Raw genomic sequence first — 14,568 nt, 5'->3', positions numbered from 1 at the left:
CCAGAGAAAGCAGAGCAGATCTGTAAACGTGACTGTAAATGTGACAGACCTTTGCTCACAGTACAGGTAAGCACGTTTTCTCTATCTTAAGTTGAGCCTGGCGGTGGTGGCCCACGCCTTTAATCCTAACACTAGGGGACAGGGCAGGCAGATCTCTGAATTCAAGGTCAGCCTGGTCTACAGAGTGGGTCCCAGGATAGCCAGGACTATACAGAAAAACTGTCTCGAAAAATAAAACAACACACACACACACACACACACACACACACACACACACACACACAATCACTGTTAGTGAGTTGGTGCAGTGGTTAGAGGTGCTTGTTGCCAAGCCTAAAGACTTGAGTTCAATCCCCAGAACCCACGTGGTGGAAGGAGAGAACCAACTCCAGAAAGTTGTCCTGTGATCTCCAAACACACACTGCTGTGTACACACACACACACACACACACACACAGACACACACATAAATAAATGAAATTAAAAATTTTAAGGTGAGGCACATAAAACCACCATATTGTATATTTTTCTAAACTCACCATCACCCCTGAATGACAGAACTATTATAGAAAACTAGAATAAAATATATTAAAAGTGCTGGGGTGCTGGTGGTGGTGGTGGTGGTGGTGGTGTACACCTTTAATCCCAGCACTCAGGAGGCAGAGGGAGATAGATCTCTGAGTTCAAGGCTAGCCTGATCTACATATCAAGTTACAGAAACACCAGGGCTACCCAGAAAAACCCTGTCTCAGACACACACATACACACACACACACACACACAATTATTTTCAAAAGAGACAGACTCATACTTATCTTCCCTCACAGTCTTATTCTTTCATCTAAACTATTTTCAATATCTTAATCTCTAATGAAAATACTATAAATAATTACAATGTTATAAAATATAAATACCAGAGCCATCCAGAAAAAATAGAGTGTTTAATAACTGCAAGTGTATTTCAGATACCAAAAACACTTTGTTCTTCCATTAGACCCACAAACAGCCAACTCTATATTCTGAGAATAAAGATTAGCCTAGGCAATATTCTAATGGTATGAATATAACATTTTCTAAATAAAACAAAATTCAAACAGCCTTCTGTAAGAGACTTTAGAATGCTTTTATTTCCCTTTTAAGTATAAACTTCTTTCTTTTGATCATTATTTTTCTTAAACTTTTTCTTCTCTTATATTAAAAACATAGTTTTCAACAATCAATATCTGACCTCTTATCAAATACTCAAATACACAGGTCATTTAACAAATAACCTTGGTACGCTCTTCAATATGATGGTCAGATTCTGTGAGACTGTGTTCCTTGCTCTGGACCAGCTGGAAAAGGACTGAAAGGTCCTTTGTCACCAGTTACATCCTTAAGTTGCTCGGCTGGCTACTAATTAGAAGAATGCTTGGACACGAACTCCCCAATTTAATGTTCTTAAGTAGTCTACAGTCACTGAGGATGACAGGACGGAAAAGCACGCATCGCTTCAGAAAGCCCTGTGGTTAAAAGAGGAGACACAGAGCATTCTTCAACAGCCTTGAAGCGCCCAATCTTCCCTACTGCAGTGTAATGAATGGTCTCACACTGCTGGACGTAAAGATGGAGAACAACCAGCTGTCTAGTCCTCTGTTAGCTTCAGGTGTGAGAATGCCCACAGTTCCCACCACACCTATCACTTTGACCCACCCAACACTGTCTGCCTAGAATGCCCAGAAGGCCTACCCAGGACACTCACTCTTGGCCTCCAAAAGTCACCCAATGGGCCATTTCTGATGTCCTTGGCCACAGGGAGTCTCTCCTTTCTTACTAAACACGCTCTCTTTTCCACTTACCATCCTCCATAACAATTGCATTGAATAAGTACTACCACTGGTCCCACCCTGAGTGTGTGTCCCACGTGATGTGAAGTGCCTAATTAGATACTGTGGGAACAGAGCTGAAACTCAGATCCTCGACACCAAGAAGTTCAGAATTCAAAGAAGAACAGGAAGAAACGAATAACTAGCTAGTTCTACCATTCTGTGTTTCATTTTTCCTAATCCCCCAGTTTCATCATAAAGAGAACCTATACTTTATGAACACATTCCAATTCCCCACACCCCTCTGTCAGTGGATATAGATCGGAAAACTGAAAATACTCTTGAGGATCTCAAATACATCATCTAATGAGTCATCCTCGTTTAACACGTACAGGCACTTCCTGGCAGGCCTGATGACCTTAGTCCAATCCCCAGAAACCACATGACTCGAGGAGAGAACTGGCTTTGACATCCACATGTCACCACAGCACGTGCATGTATTCCATCTCCAACATACAAACAAATGCATTAAATGTAGAAAAAAGGGGGGGGTTGAAAGCTAAAAAGAGGTAGTCTTGAGTTTTCAAATATGACATAAACGATGAGATTGATACATTTACTTTATCAAATTTAAAACTCAATGCTTAGAGGATGGCTTTGCCAGTAAAACATTTGTATTTCAAGTGTGAGGACTGGAGTTCAGTCTCCAGACCAAAGAATATAAAGGGAAAAGAAAGGCAGGCCTCTCTGTGTGCACCTGGACTCGGAGCACCAGGGAGACAGAGAAAGGAAGGTCCTTGGAGATCCACAGCTAACCAGTCAAGCCTGACTTGTGCACTCTAGGCCAGTGAGAGACCCTGTCTCAAAGGAGATGGACAAGGTTCCTGAACTTAAGAGCTTACATATGCTCTTGCTCTGGCCTCCACACACAAGCATGCATCTGATCACACGCACACAGACACCTGATTTAAATAGTAAGAAATAATGCTTTTTAAAAGTAGGCAAAACAGTGCTCGCTTCAGCAGCACATATACTAAAATTGGAACGATACAGAGAAGATTAGCATGGCCCCTGCCCAAGGATGACACGCAAATTCGTGAAGCGTTCCATAGTTTTACAAGACAAGGCTGTCCACTCTCCCCATATTTATTCAATATAGTACTAGAAGTTCTAGCTAGAGCAATAAGACAACAAAAGGAGATCAAAGGGAAACAAATTGGCAAGGAAGAAGTCAAACTTTCACTATTTGCAGATATGATAGTATACATAAGTGACCCCAAAAAACTCTACCAGGGAACTCCTACAGCTGATAAACTCCTTCAGTAAAGTGGCAGGATACAAGATCAACTCAAAAAAAAATCAGTAGCCCTCCTATACACAAATGATAAAAGGGTTGAGAAAGAAGTCAGAGAAACATCACCCTTTACAATAGCCACAAAAAATATAAAATACCTTGGGATAACACTAACTAAACAAGTGAAGGACCTTTTTGATAAGAACTTTAAATCTCTAAAGAAAGAAATTGAAGAAGATATCAGAAAATGGAAGGATCTCCCGTGCTCATGGATAGGTAGGATTAACATAGTAAAAATGGCAATCTTACCAAAAGCAATCTACAGATTCAATGCAATCCCCATCAAAATCCCAACACAATTCTTCACAGACTTGGAAAGAAAAATACTCAACTTCAAATGGAAAAACAAAAGACCTAGGATAGCTAAAAGAATCCTATACGATAAAGCAACCGTTGGAGGCATCACCATCCCTGACCTCAAACTCTACTATAGAGCTATAGTAATAAAAACAGCTTGGTACTGGTATAAAAACCGACATACGGACCAATGGAATCGAATTGAAGACCCTGACATTAATCCATGCACATATGAACACCTGGTTTTTGACAAAGGAGCCAAAACTATACAATGGAAAAAAGAAAGTATCTTCAACAAATGGTGCTGGCATAACTGGATGTCAATATATAAAAGATTACAAATAGATCCATATCTGTCATCATGCACAAAACTCAAGTCCAAGTGGATCAAAGACCTAAACATAAATCCAGTTACACTAAACTTAATAGAAAAGAAAATAGGAAGTACTCTTGAACGCATTGGCACCGGAGACCATTTCCTAAATAAAACATCAACAGCACAGACCCTGAGCACAATTAATAAATGGGACCTCTCGAAACTGAGAAGCTTTTGCAGGGCAAAAGACACAGTCAATAAGACAAAAAGACAGCCAACAGAATGGGAAAAGATCTTCACCAACCCCACATCTGACAGAGGATTGATCTCCACAATATATAAAGAACTCAAGAAACTAGACATCAAAGTACTGAACAGTCCAATTAAAAAATGGGCTAAAGAGCTAAACAGAGAATTCACAAAACAAGAACTACAAATGGCTGAAAGACATTTAAAGAAATGCTCAACATCCTTAATCATCAGAGAAATGCAAATCAAAACAACTCTGAGATACCACCTTACACCTGTTAGAATGGCTACGATCAAAAACACCAATGACAACCAATGTTGGAGAGGATGTGGAGCAAAGGTAACTCTCCTCCACTGTTGGTGGGAATGTAAACTTGTACAACCACTGTGGAAATCAGTATGGCGGTTTCTCAGAAAATTAGGAATCGAACTACCTCAAGACCCAGCCATCCCACTTTTGGGCATATACCCAAGGAATGCTGATTCATACCATAAAGATACATGCTCAGCTATGTTCATAGCAGCACTATTTGTAATAGCCAGAACCTGGAAACAACCTAGATGCCCATCAACAGAAGAATGGATGAAAAAAATGTGGTACATATACACAATGGAGTACTACTCAGCAGAGAAAAATAATAAAAGCATGAAATTTGCAGGCAAATGGATGGAACTAGAAAAAATCATCCTGAGTGAGGTAACCCAAACCCAGAAAGACAGTCATGGTATGTACTCACTCATATGTGGATTCTAGATATAAAATAAAGAACAATCAGACCACAACCCATAGAACCATAGAGGCTATATATATAGCATGGAGGTCCCTAGGACGACTGTGGCTTATAATAAATTTCAGTTTTACTCAATTATTGAAAAAAAATAGCCAAATGAATGGAAACACATGAACTATGAACCAAAGGCTGAGGGGGCCCCAGCTGGATCAGGCCCTCTGAATAGGTGAGACAGTTAATTGGCTTGATCAGTTTGGGAGGCAACTAGGCAGTGGGACCAAGTCCTGTGCTCAGTGCATGAGTTGGCTGTTTGAAACCTGGAGCTTATGCAGGGACATTTGGCTCAGGCTGGGAGGAAGGGGCTGGACCTGCCTGGACTGAGTCTACCAGGTTGATTGCAGTCCTCGGGGAGGACTTGTCCTGGAGGAGGTGGGAATGGGGGGTAGGCTGGGGGTAAGGGGAGGGGGGAGGAGGGGGGAGAATAGGGGAACCCATGGCTGATATGTAGAACTGAATGGTATTGTAAAATAACATATATATATATATATATATATATATATATATATATATATATAAAATAGGCAAAACAAACATCCTACCATCAGAAAAATGCATAAACAGAAAATATTACGTGAACAGATGTTAACACATAAATATTATTAGGGGATGGCAAATTCAAATAACAATAAGATATTACCATTCAGATATTGGAATGAATAATCTCCGAGAGTGAAATGCTGTCAAGGAGATGAAATGATAGGAACTGGGATGTTGCGGCTATGAATGCAAGAGTAGCACCAGCTGCTTTGGAAAACAGTCTGAAATACCTTACAGAGACAACCACAATCCTAGCCTGTGATCTTCCATCCCACTCGCAAGCATGCACCTCACTGTTCCAACACTTATGTCTGCCCTAAAACCCCACAAGAATGTTCATAGCAGCTTTATTCACAATTCCTAGAAACTGGGAACAGCCAAGATGTCCTTCAACAGATGAATTAAGCTAAAATGCATCATCTCAGTGCAATGATGTTAAGCAATAAAAATAAATGAGCTGGGAGTAGAGAGATGGGTTGGTGGTTAAGGGCACGGGCTGCTCCTCCAGAGGACATAGGTTTGATTCCCAGCACTATATGGCAGTTTCAAAATCCACTTCCAGAGAAATCTGACACCCTCTTCTGGCTCCTGCAGGCACCAGGCACACCCATGGCACACAAGCATAAATGTGGGTAAAATACCCATACACTAAGGCAAAATAAAAAAATAAGTTGTCCACTACAGAGGACATGGGCAACCCTTAAATACATGTTGCTAAGTGGAAAATGACAGTACAGGAAAGTCACATGACATCTAGAAAAACTGAAACTACACAGACAATAAAAGGTCTCTGATTTTCAGAGAGGAGACAAGGGGAATAATGGGTCAAAGCACAGGGAACTGTAATACATTAAAATTATTCTAGATGATACTGTCAAGATATGCATGTCAAGCCCACAGAACTTTATAAGACCAAGGATTAATCTTAATATGTATAAGAAATTAAATTACAAGGTCAAGGGTTCCTAGATGGAAAGCAGACTGTGACGTAAGAATGGTAACTACAAGTGTGTAAAACCATCTCATGAAAGGAGCTAGGAGGCAGAGATGCTTAGATAGCTACCTGTGGAAATGGGTGGAGATTAAACTTAAAAGCAAAAGGCCCTGCATATGGGCACTGGATTCCAGCTAGCAAAGTGGTTGTCCATGCTCTCAAAGGTTGTCAATTCCAGTTCTGCTAAACTTGTATAATGGAAATGAACAATAAAGCAAACAAAGAAATGGAGACAGGTTCTTCTTCACCGCTGCAGGGAGTTTCCAAATAAACAGGGGAGAAACCAGAATGCTATATATCACTATCAGTATTATACCAGTATGAGTTCATATTTACTTTAATACAGATACACATAGGTATGCAGATACACACACACAGAGGTATATCTAAATCTCTATACACAAATGTATTTTTCACATGAGAGCCTGGAATTAATGACATTCCATTAGCAAGTCCACCTAGTACCCAGACCTTGGCTTCTTTCAAGGTATACAGCTCAAGTAGACCTTGAACTCACAATTCTCCCATATCTGCCTCCAGAGTGTTGGGATTATAGGTATATGCCATCACTCAGGGTCAGACCTGGCTTTCCAGTAAAAGTTCCAAGCATTAGGAAACCAATTCCTTGATGAAATGGCTGGTTCTTGGTAGGCACTCTACAAGAAGGACCTGGCACATCTAGAGACGTGCTTTTTTAAAAAAGAAACAAAACACATTGGTAGGAACTTATCAAAGGGACACAAGAAGCCAGCTGCAAGGCTTTGAGCTTCAGAAGGGTTAGATTACAGCCCAAAGGATATGGAAAGTATTCAGGAGTTCAGATTGATAAGTAAACGCCCAAGCAACTAAGTGAAGGAAAAGAGAAAACCTCCCATGAGTCTGATAACCCTGCTGATGTGGTGTATACTGTGACCTGGGATGGAGAAGCCACTGTGCCCTGGTCATCTTCCAATCCAAAGCTCACAGTGGCTGTGTTTCCTTGTCTTGTGGCAGTGTCTGTCCTGGCTAGTTTTATATTCAAATTATAAATGACACACAGTTGTAGATAAATGCCCCCCCAGGGATGGGGAGGGGTCGTTAAGTCTCGACTAATTAAATACAGGCTGTGTTAGGAGACTCCTTCCCAGGAGGAGGGAATGAAAAAGTAGAGACCAGGAACTCAGCAGCAGAAAAAAACAGACCAATGCTATCTCAGCCGGTGATCAAGATGAGTCTGATATCCCTGGGGATGGTTCTGATGGTTCGTGCTGTGACTTGTGATGGAGAAGGCACTTTGCCCTGGTCATCTTCCAACCCAAAGCCCACAATGGCTGTGTTTCCTTGTCTTGTGACCGTGTCTGTCCCGGCTAGTTTATATTCAACTAGACATCAGAGAGAAGGGAGTCTCCGCCGAGAAAATGCCTCCATAAGATCAGGCTGTAGGCAAACTTGTGGGGCATTTTCTTAACTAGTGATAGATGTGGGATGGCCCAGCCCATTGTGGGTGGGGACACCCCTGGGCTGGGGTTCTGGCTTCTCTAAGAAAGCAAGCTGAGCAAGCCAGGGGGAACAAGCCAATGAGCAGTACTCCTTCGTGGCCTCTGCATCAGCTCCTGCCTCCAGGTTCCTGGCCTGTTTGAGTTCCTGGCCTGACTTCCTTCAGTGATGAACAGGGATGCGGAAGCAGAAGGCAAATAAACCCTTTCCTCCCCATCTCACTCTTCCTGGTGTTTCACCACAGCTATGGTAACCCTGCCTAAGTCAGGGACTCAGTATGCAGCCAGACTGGCCTCAAACCTGCCATCTTTCCGCCTGAGCTTCCCTAGTGCTGGGATCTGAGGTGTGCATAATTACAGCCTACCCCCGGGACACACAAAAGACAAATTCAAAGGGGAAAAGCGTGTTATTAACTTATATGGCCAGGACTCCTCAAAATGGTCAAAGTTGTCAAAACAACAACAACAAAAACCAAAGATAATATGAGAAAAGATCAGAGTCAGCCTGAGCTGAAGAGACCGTGACAATCAAATGTGACTAGTGTTCTGACTAGTAGAATCCTGAGAGAGAAAAAACAGATTAGATAAAAACTAGGGAGGGGCTGGAGTGTGGCTCAGTGGGAGAACTATGTGCATGAGACCTTGGGTTCAATCACCAAAAACAAAGGGAAAAAGACATGTAAACAAAGTATGAGCTATAACTAATAATACAACACCAATAACGACCCATCATTTGCAGCCAATACAACTTAGGATGTTACTAGGAGACGCTATTATAATCCCTGTACCACTGCTGCATTTTTCTACCATCTAGCTTACAGACTACCAGTAATCATTTATTATTATTAGTGTGTGTGTGTGTGTGTGTGTGTGTGTGTGTGTGTGTGTGTGTCTGCACTCACACGTGTGTTCAACTGACCCAGGAGCTTGCCATTTGAGGTAGACTGGCTGGCTAGCAAGTCCCTGGTACCCACCCTCCGCCTCCCCCCTCACACACTCCTGCACCGGGACTGCAGAGGCATGCCCAGCTTTTTATGTGGGTGCTCAGGATCTGAACTCATCCTGGACTGGCAAGCATTATACCCACCTAGCCATCTCCCCAGGCCCTAGGGTCTGTTTTAAAAGCCCATTTCAGAATGTATCTGAAGATGCTGCAGTGGGGACCTGAAGAACCCCCCACTTTCTTGTAAACACTCAGTTCACATTGTTTGCAAGGACTCCACTACAGTGCGTCTTAAGAAAAATATTTTCAGTTCCTCACAGCTGCAAACAATTTGGTGCAGCAATTCCCAGCAGGGATGTACTGTATAGCCAGAGCACTTTGGCTAAAGTTCCATCCCTTCCTCTCTGACACCCCTGCAGATGTCTGAAAGTTTATAAGCTATACTTAGGTTGTTTTGCACTGAGACAAAAACTACCCAACGTGCTTAATACGACTTGGAAAAGCCAACCTAAAATTTACACAAGTGAAGTCCATGTTAAAACTCATCCAATAAAACTTCAAGGAACAAAAGCGCTTTGAATCCGGCATTTGTACTTTCCTATGCAAACCAGCCTCAATTGAACGTATATTTTAAGATAAAAACAGGTGGGTGAAGAGGAGATTCAGGGGAATAAAAAGGAGTAGATAAAGAGATGTGTAATGTAAGGTTTGAAAATGGGATGAAGGTGTGAAACACAGCAAATTAGAGAAAGCACTGAAGGCAGAGGGGAGCGGCGTATGTTACACAGCCACAAAGTCCTGGAGCCTGAAAAGAGTGAGTGTAGACTAAATCAGACTAAAACTAGATATACACACAAAATGAACTCTCTACCTCTGAACACAAACAAGCAAAGTGTTCCAAATTAAACACCAGTTTCCTGTTAGGGGATTTTTTTTTTAATCATCCTCAATACAAGTTCACTTAAGGCATTTCCCACTGTTAATAAAAGGCCAGCTTGCCAATTAGAACAACACTCAATGACACTTTGAAAGTGAAAGAAAGTTACAAAGTGCACATCTCAAATACTGTGAGCAACACTTAGCTCAGAACAGTAGGAATTACAAGATATTTTCTTTCCCTTCTTTTTCTGCTATGAGCGAAGTGACTTGTGAATGTTTGCAAAGTCTTAATCTACTATAGTGCAGGAAAGGCTTTCTACGAGCACACACTCACTAGCTGTGGCACTCGGTACACACCATCTATGAGACAAGTCTACACAGACTGGTTTAATTTTCAGATGGTGTGAGCCCATCAGCCACAGATTTTCCACACCACCAAACTAAGAACTACAGCAGCATGCCCAGAAACCTCCGATCCCCAATTTTAAAAACAAGGAAGAAAGAAAGAAATTCTTACTGGGTGAGGTGAGATGTCATTGACTTTAATTTCAATAGACTAGCTGTCCCAAGATCTACAATTCTACACAAGAGCGCAGGCGATCCCGAACCCAACGAGCTGCAGAATGGCATCCTTTTAAAGGAGAGAAATTAGAAACAGCCCACAACACAGTTACTTTGAGGTTTTTGTTGTTGTTTAACATAAAAAAGCCTTCCAGGAATCCTAATTCCACCTCCTACTCAAAGTGGCAAAACCAAGTAAAAATTCAAAGTACTCACACGTGTCTGAACCAAGTTGAATCTGAACTTATCTTATTCGCTATTTTGTCTCTCTCTCCTACTGTCTGAGGCAAGAAGTGAAACCTTGAAAAGAAAAGCAGCCATGCATTCGCTGAAACATTGGCTCGGGGAAGCCTCCTCTTCCACTGCCTCGCCGCTCCAAATGTCTCCGGATTTTAAGCCCAAACACCAGGGATTCCTGCCCAGGCGAGATGCCAGCAGCACTTGGGGTTACAGTGGGATGAAGAGGAGGATTTGAGCAGCAGGGCTCAGAGAACCGTGCAAAGACTTTGCATGTGTATTGTAGTCATTGAAAAGAAAGGAAGGGGTGAGACTTGGGGAGCCTGCAATACCTCTCAGTGGGTGTGGAACCCCTCCAAAGCCCTAATGACAGCAATAGGAGAGGCCATCTTCCCCAAAGTAAAATGGTGTTGGAAAGTGATCCAGAATTTACAAGTACTCAAACACAGCGAGCTACCTCAACTGGAGGTGTAGACCAGGGCGGGTCCCCATCTCTAACGGGTCTCCTGGGGGGAGTCCCCACTTGAGCTGGGGCGAGAGGCTCTCTCAAAGCCCCAAGTCTAAGACATTAAGGTACGGTCTGTGCCCAGGTGTGCCGATCTCAGGTGCGCCCCGCGCAGCCCAGGTGAGCATGGGGTCTAGGGGAGCCCTGGGCTCCTGCCCCGACGGAGCAGGTCGCGGCGGGCTCGGGTCTCGCGGCTCCGGGGCGCGCGGAGCAGGCTCGGGGACGCGCTGGGGCGGCAGCGCCCTCGCACACCTGGCCGCCGACACCAGTTGCAATGGGTCCAAGTGAACCGCGGCGGCCGCCAAGCCTGGCACCGCTCGGGTCCCGGCGCACAAAGGCGCTTACGGAAAATCGAGAGGGAGCCCATGCCGCGGGAATCCCACCCGGGGACCCGCACCGGTGTCCGAGGGGCTCTTACCTTGGATCCGCCCTCTGAGCCGCCGCGCTCCTCACGGAGTGTCGCGACCTCCCCAGACACGAGGTGGCGGGTGGTCGAGAGAGAAAGAGCCTCGAGGTGGAGCGCCCACCGCGCCCCGCTGCAGAGTCGCCGCTGGGGCTTGCCCGGAGCCCCGCGCCCAGCGAGCCCGCCTCGCCCGCCGCCCGGGCAATGTGTGCGAGCCGCTCGCTCTCGGCCACAGCCAGCGCGCGCCGCGCATGCCCAGCAGCGAGCCGGGAACGCGCGTTGCCCGGCGCGGCCGGGAGAGGGCTCCGTTTGCCGGGTCTTGAGGACGGTTGAGTCTCTAGTGCACCCTCGGGCTCTGGACTGGGTCCCTCCGAAGCCCCGGCGAGATGGGCACGACACCCGGCAGGGGAGACCGGGGATCCCAGCCTCAGACTGTGTCCACAGTTCCCCAGGTGAACCGACATGCGTCTGTAGAGCACCGCCCGGGACAGGGGTGATGCCCCAGGCAGAGAGCGCTCAAGAGGACTGGGACCAGATCCTGGGGCACAACTGATGACCACTGTCAATTCAGGAGTTACTGACCTACCCAGCTACCAGCGGGAGGTATTCTCCCGGCCTCTGAACTGTGTTCTTGGTCTCTTCCTTCTTTTCCATCTCCTCAAACCATGCGATGTGTAAGTGGTACCCAAGGGCTTCCCTGGCTTAGAGAAGCTCCAAACAAACCCCAGTCCCTGGATGGGGCCAGCAAGCCCAGACCCGTCTCACAAGGCGCCTTGGATCCAATTTTTCGTGGGAGCTCCTGCCAAGAGCCTGGTGTAGTTTCGAGTATGGGAGACTTCAGTCCAGGAACAACTGCTCGCCACCTCAGCGCTCCCAGGGTCCATCACGGGGAGCCACAAAATGAATATCTGCCATTGTTCTCTCCTGAACCTCGCATTTTCTTACCCTTGACGGTACCTCCGTTGTCACAGCTACGCCCCCAGACAGGCAGGCCTTTCTAACTTCAAGTCAATTGACTTCCAGAAGCCAAGAAAGACTATTAAATAAAACTTGGCTTAAATAGCTGGGCCTACCTGCTTTGTGAGGCAAGCTCAGGCCAAGACTGGGGAATAAAGGGGGCAGTGGAGGGGTTTATGATTAAGTTCCGTTTCTGCCTTCATCCAGAGTCTTCTGTCCAACATTTCCAACAGACAAACATCCACCAGATCATGTCCAATGTTGGAAATAGCTGCTTTTGCTCGATAGTATAGATAACTAGGATTGTTTATTGACCATCTACGCCAGGAACGAAGAAACCTACTTACAGCATCTCTAAGCCTTAAAATGAATTGCCATTTTAGAAAACTGGGAAAATGATATTCCGAATTATCTTTTTGCCAAAGCCAATACTGACATCAGAATTAAACTCCAGGCCTGCCTACTCCACAACTTACATTAATAGATTTATGAACCCAAACCAACTCTTCTTAAACTGTAGACTGGTCTAGACCTACCCATTGGACTTACATGAAATTAATCGTACAGATATTGCCAGCCTTGCAATAGTAGATGCAGATTAATAAATAACCAACTGAGGTGTTTTGAGATGTGTCCTCAAAATGTTTCTCCTTTCACTGGTCCTCAAATGACAGAGTGATCTGTCAAAACCACTCTTTACCCTGTCTTAAATGAGCTTGGGGTTTTTAGTCTCTCTCGTTCACACACACACACACACGCACGCGCACGCACGCACGCGCACACACACACACGCACGCACACACACATATGCACACGCACATGCACACACACGCACACACGCACACACGCACACACGCACACGGCAGTAAGTCACTGAAACAATCATTGAGCCCTTTGGTCCAAGCACCCTTCCAGCAGCGAGACATCGCAAACCTGTGTTAGGTTTTACTTAGGCAAGCAGACATCCGCGAGTCAAACAGAACCGCTCTGCTTCACAGGAACTGAAACTGAACAGCATCTTCCATCTTAGTGCTCTGTGTAATTCCATATTCTTTTTTTTTTCTTTTTTTTTTTTTTGGTTTTTCGAGACAGGGTTTCTCTGTGCAGTTTTGCGCCTTTCCTGGAACTCACTTGGTAGACCAGGCTGGCCTCGAACTAACAGAGATCCGCCTGCCTCTGCCTCCCGAGTGCTGGAACTAAAGGCGTGCACCACCACCCGGCAGTAATTCCATATTCTTAAACCTAAAGTTCTCTTCTAAATTTTATTTTTGTTTTAGGGCATAATTTTATATAAATATTAACCATCACCATAAACTTAAAAGTCTATAAATTTGATGTATATGTCTTCTTTGCTTCATTTAAGTAATCTGGTTTATAATTTTGCTAAGATTCAATCATGTTTTCCTGTTTAAATTTTTTATCACATTTCTATTTATTAGTCTCTCTTCTCTCTCTCTCTCTCTCTCTCTCTCTCTCTCTCTCTCTCTCTCTCTCTCTGTGTGTGTGTGTGTGTGTGTGTGTGTGTGTGTGTGTGTGTGTGTCAATGACACACTCCTGGAGATTAGAAGAAAATTTGGAGGAGTCTGTTCTCTCCTTCCACAATATAAGCCCCAAGGGACTAACCTCAGGATATCAAGACTGCAGTAAGTTCTGTCACCCATGGAGCCATCATAACAGCCTGAATTTAACTGTCTAGATTGTTGCCAGATTTTTTTTTAACTGTTTGAAAACCTCACTTACTGCTAGGCATGTTTGGGACATGCCTATAATCATAGCTCTTGGCAGACACATCCAGGAAGGCCGGGAGTTCAAAACTATCCTTTGTTAGATGGCAACTTCAAGGTCAGCCTGAGCTGCACAAGATCTTGTTTCTCAAAATAAAAATAAAAAAAAAAAACCTCGTGTTAATGTTGGCATGTGGAACAAAAAAAGAACGTAGAACAAAATAAGCACAAATATATAGAGTAGATGAGCATCCTAAATATGGATTGAAGTGCAAAACTCCAGCCTACATCTGATTATTAAAGCTACATACAGAAAACTGCATTAATGTTCAAAATAACTAGAAGAGGGGACTTTAAATATTCTCATCACAAAGACATGATACATATATAAGGTAATACATATGCTAAACACTGGGTTTAGTTAATACAATTAAAATATGCTTCTACCAAAATATTACACCTACCCCACAAATTCTAAGAACACAAGTTGTTCGTTTGTTTTTGACACAAAGGAAAATGGCAGAAATTGGCTTTTTTCTTA

The 14,568-nt window shown here is 44.0% G+C and overlaps 1 protein-coding gene and 1 non-coding gene across 5 annotated transcripts in view; one reads left to right on the top strand and one right to left on the bottom strand.

Moving 5' to 3' along the window:
• Eps8 (epidermal growth factor receptor pathway substrate 8) overlaps positions 1–11,569 on the bottom strand; it is a 173,418-nt gene extending 161,849 nt beyond the window's left edge. For 2 of the 4 annotated variants that reach the window (XM_028872184.2, XM_028872183.2), the window contains exon 1: positions 11,362–11,569. The gene's annotated coding sequence lies outside the window, so the exon portion shown is untranslated. Of the gene's footprint in view, positions 1–10,417; positions 11,322–11,361 lie in introns of those variants that run through there. The other 2 variants (XM_028872185.2, XM_028872186.2) reach the window with 1 other exon arrangement.
• Positions 2,815–2,921, top strand: LOC114695072. Its single transcript, XR_003734799.1, has one exon. It is a non-coding gene; the product is annotated as a U6 spliceosomal RNA (small nuclear RNA).
• Positions 11,570–14,568: the final 2,999 nt, after the last annotated feature.

This window comes from Peromyscus leucopus, chromosome 3 (assembly GCF_004664715.2).
Source record: "Peromyscus leucopus breed LL Stock chromosome 3, UCI_PerLeu_2.1, whole genome shotgun sequence".
NCBI classification, from domain to species: Eukaryota; Metazoa; Chordata; class Mammalia; order Rodentia; family Cricetidae; genus Peromyscus; species Peromyscus leucopus.
The sequence above is the reverse complement of the archived record's forward strand: the minus strand, read 5'-3'. Positions and strand labels throughout refer to the sequence as shown.